Source organism: Silurus meridionalis, chromosome 3 (assembly GCF_014805685.1).
Source record: "Silurus meridionalis isolate SWU-2019-XX chromosome 3, ASM1480568v1, whole genome shotgun sequence".
Taxonomy (NCBI): Eukaryota; Metazoa; Chordata; class Actinopteri; order Siluriformes; family Siluridae; genus Silurus; species Silurus meridionalis.
This window is the reverse complement of record NC_060886.1, coordinates 32,397,762-32,405,973: the sequence shown is the minus strand read 5'-3', so window position 1 is coordinate 32,405,973 and position 8,212 is coordinate 32,397,762. Positions and strand designations below refer to the sequence as shown.

Here is an 8,212-nt window from a genome sequence, read left to right as displayed (position 1 = left end):
AGTGTGTGTGTGTGTGTGTGTGTGTGTGTGTGTGTGTGTGTGTGTGTGTGTGTGTGTGTGTGTGTGTGTGTGTGTGTGTGTGTGTGTGTGTGTGTGTGTGTGTGTGTGTGTGTGTGTGTGTGTGTGTGTGTGTGTGTGTGTGTGTGTGTGTGTGTGTGTGTGTGTGTGTGTGTGTGTGTGTGTGTGTGTGTGTGTGTGTGTGTGTGTGTGTGTGTGTGTGTGTGTGTGTGTGTGTGTGTGTGTGTGTGTGTGTGTGTGTGTGTGTGTGTGTGTGTGTGTGTGTGTGTGTGTGTGTGTGTGTGTGTGTGTGTGTGTGTGTGTGTGTGTGTGTGTGTGTGTGTGTGTGAGAGAGAGATTTACTCCACTGTTAATAAAATTTCTCCTGTTTTGTCCACCATCAATAAACACACACAGATCAGAAAAGGCTTCAGAAGTTAGTGTTAGAGAATAGAGTAGAGGATGGATGATGGATGATGGATGATGGAGGGTGGAGAGTAGAGGAGCTCACGCATGGCTGAAGGGGCGATAGGAGGAGCAGGGGCCTGCCGGGCCGGAGCAGCAGATGATGATGGCGGCAAAGCACCTGTAGTGAGCCGGTCGCCAAAGCGTGTGCAAAAATCCCATGATTTCCTGCACGCCAGTAGAGAGGTTCTGGATTTGTTGCTCCTGCGCGCTTGTTGGCGAGCCAAGGCCGTTAAGCGGCGCTAGAGGCAGGTACATCCACGGGATCCATGTTGGCCAGATTGTTCTGTCAGAAAGTTAGGGTTATAGGATCCAAGGCAGATGCAAAAGGAGCAGGGGAGAAAGGCTGTGCAGAGCTGAATCGGGAAGCCGATTCAGGAGCCGATTCAGAGAGCCGATTCAGAGAGCCGATTCAGAGAGCCGATTCAGAGAGCCGATTCAGAGAGCCGATTCAGAGAGCCGATGTGCGCGAAGGGTGAGGATTCGAGCCGGAAACCAGAGCGCGTTCAGCGCGAGCAGAGCAGAGCCGAGCCGGAAACCAGAGCGCGTTCAGCGCGAGCAGAGCAGAGCAGAGCAGAGCAGAGCAGAGCAGAGCAGAGCAGAGCAGAGCAGAGCAGAGCAGAGCAGAGCCGAGCCGAGCCGAGCCGAGCCGAGGGAACGAGCGCGTTCAGCGCGAGCAGAGCAGAGCAGAGCAGAGCAGAGCCGAGCCGGAAACCAGAGCGCGTTCAGCGCGAGCGAAACCGAAGGACAGAATGTTCAGGTCAGAGACAACGAAACAAACAAAAGAACAAACAAACAAAACAGAATACGCTGGAGAGTGCTCAGGGCAAGCCTAAAGACAATCTGGCACTGACTGGAGGATTCAGGCGTCCTTATAAGTGCCAGAAAATCATACACCAAATCCGTGCAGCTGGTTGGGAGTGGGCGTTTCCTCTGTGGTTGAGGCGGTAATACCTGAAGTGCTCAAGCGGGCTGACAGTACCCCCGCCCAGGGCGGCCCAGACGCCCAACAGGCTGCCAGGTGGGCCCGATGAAAGCCAGCAATCAGGTCAGGGTCCAGGATAAGCGGGAGGGGACCCAGGAGCGCTCCTCAGGACCATAGCCCTCCCAATCCACAAGGTACTGAAGGCCCGGCCACGACGGGAGCGGAGCAGGCGGCGCACGGTGTAGGCAGGACCCCAGCAATGACCCGGGCGGGCGGAGGGGCCTGGCGGAGGGCACCAGGAGCAGGCCTGAACGGGTCGAACCTAGACACATGAAGCGTAGGGTGGACCCGGAGCGCCCTGGGAGCCTGAGCCGGAGGGCCACGGGATTAATAACCTTGGAAATGGGGAAGGGGCCGATAAAGCGCGGGCGAGCTTCCGACAGGTGGCCTTAAGGGAAGGTCCCAGTGAGAGCCACACACGTTGCCCGGCACGGTAGCGGGGGCTAGGCACCGCCACGGTTGGCCCCTGGCAAAGCCTTATGCCATTCTTGAGCAGGGCTGCTCGGGCCGTCCTCCAGCCTCGGCAGTGACGAAAGAAAAGAGGCGGCAGAAGGAACGGCGGACCGGGGTTCCTGGTTGGAGAAAACCGGCAGAAAACCGTGGACCACCTGGAAGGCGCAAGTCCTGTGGCAGCAGTGGGAAGAGTGTTATGGGCATACTCAATCCATAAAAGTTTGTCCGACCAGGAGGAGGGTTCCCGACTGCAAAGGAGGCGGAGACCGGTCTCAAGATCCTGGTTGAGCCTCTCGGTCTGTCCGTTCGTCTGGGGGTGAAACCCAGATGAGAGGCTGGTCGAGATGCCCAGGAGGCGGCAGAACTCCCTCCAAAACTGCGCCGAGAATTGGGGTCCGCGGTCCGAGACGATATCTCTGGGGAAACCATGGAGGCGGAATATGTGCTGGAGGGCCAGCTTGGCGGTTTCCTTGGCAGGCGGCAGCTTGGGCAGAGCGATGAAGTGGCCCATCTTAGAAAATCGATCAATGACCGTCATGACAACCGTGTTGCCACTGGAAATGGGCAGCCCGGTAACGAAGTCCATGGCGATGTGCGACCACGGGCGTTTCGGGATAGGAAGGGGCCGAAGAAGACCATGGGGGCGGCCACGAGGGTTCTTGTGTTGGGCACAGTCGGGGCAGGCAGCGACAAAGTCGGTGTCCTTTACTACAGAAGGCCACCAGGCGTGCCTTGACCAGAGACAAGGTGCGAGGCTGACCGGGTGACAGAAGAACAGGGAGTTGTGACACCACTGAAGAACTCCAGGGCGGAGACCCTCGGGGACGAACAGGAGACCAGTAGGGCAACCCTCAGGGACAGGGCCCCTGTCTTGGGCATTCTTGACCCGCTCCTCCAAAGCGAGACTAAGGGTGTGGACCGACACAGACTTGGCAAGGATGGTCTCTGGGCATGGCTCCTCCTCCTCCAGGGCATGAACCCTAGAGGCGCATCAGGCTTGACATTCCGGCTCCCAGGCCGGTACGAAAGAGAGAACCGGAAGCGGCCAAAGAAAAGGCCCCATCTAGCCTGTCGGGGGTTGAGTCGTTTAGCCGATTGGAGGTACTCAAGGTTGCGATGATCCGTCCAGACCAGAAAGCGGACCTCCGCACCCTCCAACCAATGGCGCCATTCCTCCAAGGCCAGTTTGACAGCCAGGAGCTCCTCTCACCCACCGGGTAGTTACGTTCAGAGGAGCTAAGGCGCCTGGAAAAAAAAGCGCAAGGATGCAGGCGGTTATCCTCAGGGCAGACCTGGGAGAGCACTGCCCCACCCCACACCGGGCGTCAACTTCAACCACGAACTGCCGAGCCGGGTCAGGAAAGATGAGGATGGGCGCCTCCGTGAATCGCCGCTTAAGCTCCAGAAAAGCCTCCTCAGCCTCAGGGCCCCAGAAGAACAAGCGGAGGGAAGACGTCAGGAGGTGGGCGCCGCCACGAACTATAGCCCTTCTGAGCGGCGATAAAAATTGGCGGCCCAAGAACCTTTGTAAATGGCGGCGGAGGTGGGGTCGGCCAGTCCCGGATAGCCTGGACCCTGGCAGGGTCCATCCGGATATTACCGCGGAAAGCAGGTATCCCAGGAACGAGGTTTGTGAGGTGTGGAACTCACATTTCTCAGGTTTAACATAAAGCCCGTTCTTGAGAAGTCTCTCCAAGACCTGACGCACCTGCCGGATGTGTTCGTCCATGGAGCAGGAGAAGATCAGGATATCGTCCAGGTAGACAAACACAAACGTATTAAGCATGTCACGGAGGACCTCGTTGACCAGAGCCTGAAAGACGGCCGGAGCGTTGGTTAGGCGAGCGGCATGACGAGGTACTCGTAATGACCAGCTGGGGTATTGAAGGCGGTATTCCATTCATCCCCTCCTGATCGCACCAGGTGGTATGCGTTGCGTAGATCCAGCTTAGTGAAGATCGTGGCACCATGCAGGAGTTCGAACGCAGAGGCCATAAGCGGCAAGGGGTAACGGTTCCGGATAGTGATCGCATTAAGACCCCAGTAGTCAATACATGGGCGTAGGGACTTATCCTTCTTTTCGACAAAGAAGAAACCCGCACCAGCCGGGGAGGAGGATGGTCGGATGATCCCTGCTGCCAGAGACTCCTGGATATACTGGTTCATGCTAGTCCTCTCCGGGGCCGATAACTGATACAGGCGCCCCCTAGGGGGACTGGCTCCGGGATGCAGGTCGATGGCACAGTCGAAGTGCCGGTGGGGAGGCAGGAGGTAGCCAAGGCCTTACTGAACACGCGCAAGGCCATGATAGACCTCAGGAACCGACGCCATATCGGAGTGCTCGGGAGTGACAGCCGGCAGTGGCTTGGGTGGAGGAAGAGCAAGACAGTGGCAAGCAATGCACACCCAATCAAGAATACGCCCTGTCATCCAATCAACACGTGGGTTGTGTTTCCGAAGCCAAGGGAACCCGAGCATAATGGGGGCTTGGGAGAGGAGATGACCAGGAAGGAAAGCCACTCGATGTTGTTCCCCACTGACATGAGCAGAGGCCTAGTGCGGTGCGTGGCCCGGCCCAAAAGGCTGCCGTCAGGGCTCTGATCAGCAGAGCTTCAGGCAGGGGCTCCATGGGAACCAGCAGCTGCTGGGCAAGCTTGAGGTCGATGAACTCGGCATCAGCCCGGAGTCGAGGCAGCCAACTCCGTGCCATCGGGCCAACCTGGAGGTGGACCAAGATAGTGGGTTTGGAGGAGCGGGGAAGCGCGGCTCGTGGGTGCTCCCTCCATTACCGACGAGCCTTGCCTTTACTGGGCAGGATGCGGCCATGTGCCCTTTACCTCCGCAGTAGAGGCAAAGACCTAGAGACCGACGTTTTTCCTTCTCAGCGGGGGTCAGGTGGTGGCGTCCTATCTCCATGGCCTGTGGCGGAGAGAAAGAACGGGTGCCAGAACCCGAAACACGAGGAGGGAACCGCCGCAGTTAAAGGACTGTGAGGACCTAGGCTCTGAGTTGGGTAACCACGCTCCGGCGGCGTTCCCTTATGCGCCGATCGTCGTGCAGCCAGGAGATCAGCGAATCCAGATCCCGGGGTGGATCACGAGCGGCAAGTTCGTCCTTAACAGCAGAGGAGAGGCCCTGGAGGAAAGTGTCATAAAGCGCGATGCGATCCCATCCGCTGTCAGTGGCCTGGGTCCGAACTCAGCCGCGTACTCGCAACAGGCGTTGCCCTGTGCGGCCGAGACCAGGAGCGGGCGGCATCTTGGCGTGGCGTGGGCGTGCGAAGACCTTCCGAGTTCCGCAGAAAAGCCGGCAAGCGATCCGCAGTTGGGTGATCGGCTTTCCCACTCCGCAGTGGCCCACCTTAGGGCTCGGCCTGACAGGAGGGAAATGACGAGGCCACCTTGGGCGCTCTGTACCGAATTGAGAGGTTGCATGCTAAAAATCAGGTCGCACTGCATAATAAATGAACGGCAGGAGTCAGGATCGCCCGAAAACCGGGCTGGCTGCGCGAGCTGAGGCTCACGCATGGCTGAAGGGGCGATAGGAGGAGCAGGGCCTGCCGGGCCGGAGCAGCAGATGATGATGGCGGCAAAGCACCTGTAGTGAGCCGGTCGCCAAAGCGTGTGCGCAAAAATCCCATGATTTCCTGCACGCCAGTAGAGAGGTTCTGGATTTGTTGCTCCTGCGCCGCTTGTTGGCGAGCCAAGGCCGTTAAGCGGCGCTAGAGGCAGGTACATCCACGGGATCCATGTTGGCCAGATTGTTCTGTCAGAAAGTTAGGGTTATAGGATCCAAGGCAGATGCAAAGGAGCAGGGAGAAAGGCTGTGCAGAGCTGAATCGGAAGCCGATTCAGGAGTCGATTCAGGAGTCGATTCGGGAGCCGATTCAGAGAGCCGATTCAGAGAGCCGATTCAGAGAGCCGATTCAGAGAGCCGATGTGCGCGAAGGGTGAGGATTCGAGCGGAAACCAGAGCGCGTTCAGCGCGAGCCGGAAACCAGAGCGCGTTCAGCGCGAGCAGAGCAGAGCAGAGCAGAGCAGAGCAGAGCAGAGCAGAGCAGAGCAGAGCAGAGCAGAGCCGAGCCGAGCCGAGCCGAGCCGGGAACGAGCGCGTTCAGCGCGAGCAGAGCAGAGCAGAGCAGAGCCGAGCCGAGCCGGGAACGAGCGCGTTCAGCGCGAGCCGGAAACCGAAGGACAGAATGTTCAGGTCAGAGACAACGAAACAAACAAAAGAACAAACAAACAAAACAGAATACGCTGGAGAGTGCTCAGGGCAAGCCTAAAGACAATCTGGCACTGACTGGAGGATTCAGGCGTCCTTATAAGTGCCAGAAAATCATACACCAAATCCGTGCAGCTGGTTGGGAGTGGGCGTTTCCTCTGTGGTTGAGGCGGTAATACCTGAAGTGCTCAAGCGGGCTGACAAATATATATTGTAGGTCATTTTATTAGCAGCTTGTTGTCGTTGTTGTAATTAGATTTTTTTCAGGTTTCATCTAATAACTCCAAAGTTTTTACGTACGTGTCAAAGTCATTAATTACCTTGTTAATAGTTGTGAGTTATATTTTTGTAAGACTTAAATGACCCTAAATAGGATTTGTACTTTTAATAACATGTTACATTTGGGAAGTTTTTATATAAGAGATCAGAATTTGCTGATACAATAAATACACAAAAAAGAAGAAAAGAAAAAAGTTAATTGTTGTGTGTTTTTAAGACAATTTTTTTGTGTCTTAAATAAATCCATGTGTACCACATAAACTACAAACTACAAAGAATGTTAACCCTCTTTACTATTTCTAAACTTTATTGTCTAATCTCCAGGCTGCTAAGGGCCGTAGGGAAAAGCTGGACCTGGCAGATGTGCAGAGCATCCCAACAACCACAGTTAAGGAAATAATGCCAAATCTTATTTGGTTTTGATGGATAACAGAAATATAATTAGACTTTGATGAAATAACATTGGAGAAAAAAATCATGTGTTATCAGAGAGTCAATGGAGAAAAACAGCATTTATCAACAATCCCCAGCGACAAAGAGGACAAAAGTGTTTGCTCCGACATCCAACAGGTGATTGTTTCCACCACAGTAGGTATATGAAGTAAAATAAAACTCCACATAGCTGGTATTGTTTACATTTTTCATGATTAACAGTTTAATTGTCTTGGCTAAAATGTAATACAGATGTACTCATTACTCAGTGGTGGAATGGATTACTCACTATTTATTTATTTATTTAATTATTTATTATTATTTATACTTGACCGGACTACACTCTTTAACTGCTGTTTTTTGCATCTTTTACTGTATTATACTGTTTACATGCTGTGTTTTTTGCACCTTTGACTGCTGCTGTTTTTTGCACTACATTGTTCTGTTTATATTCACTCTCGGAAATTGTTTATCCAGTTCTCCTCGCACAGTACTGTATAATCAAAGTATACAGTAGGTTTACTGGTCGGCGCTATATTGGGTTTTGTGTTGTCTTGTGTTGTCTGTCTGCACTGTTTTTTGTCTGCACTGTTTGCACTAGGTTGCTGTTTAGTGTAGCACCAGGGTTCCGGGGGAACGTTGTCTCGTTGACTTGACTCGACTTGCTTAAATGTGATTAGCAGAGAGGTGGACATCGATTAAGATCACATATAAGGATAAGTATCGCTTCAGAGTGAAGAAAATTAAAACCTCTTTCAAAATCCTTTCACTTCAAGATCTGCATGTGGTCAGTACATGGTTGAAGAGAAGAAATGCTGGAACACAGGTCTTTAACACTGCAGCAGCACGTTTTGAAGTTAACCTTGTAGATAATTAAAACGCCAACAAAATACATCCATGACTTTTGCGTGTTCATTATTCGGCCTACACATGGTCACCAAAGCAAAAATCTAGGTTTTATTTGAGATCACTGGCTTGAACACTTGTTTTGTTATCATGATAGCTGAGCATGGTCTCTGACTGAATCCTTTACATTGTAATCCAAATTCAATTGAAGCTTCAATTGACAAGAACCCCACAGGGTTTCCCAGCACCGTTTGGAAGCTAGAAGAGTAGATCCGAGCCACTCTTTGCCACAAGATGTGAGTCCCATCTTGGCTGCTTGCAGTGAGCAGAGTGGCACAGCGGAAGCGTGCTGGGCCCATAACCCAGAGGTCGATGGATCGAAACCATCCTCTGCTAACTGTTACCTGTTTAATACCTCAGTCCCATTCCTCAATGCCAATCTGAACACATAAACTACAAACTACAAAGAATGTTAACCCTCTTTACTATTTCTAAACTTTATTGTCTAATCTCCAGGCTGCTAAGGGCCGTAAA

General features: G+C 53.3%; 1 non-coding gene across 1 annotated transcript; it reads left to right on the top strand.

The window, feature by feature from the left end:
• Positions 1 to 8,002: 8,002 nt before the first annotated feature.
• trnam-cau lies at positions 8,003 to 8,074 on the top strand. The gene has a single exon. It is a non-coding gene; the product is annotated as a tRNA-Met (tRNA).
• Positions 8,075 to 8,212: the final 138 nt, after the last annotated feature.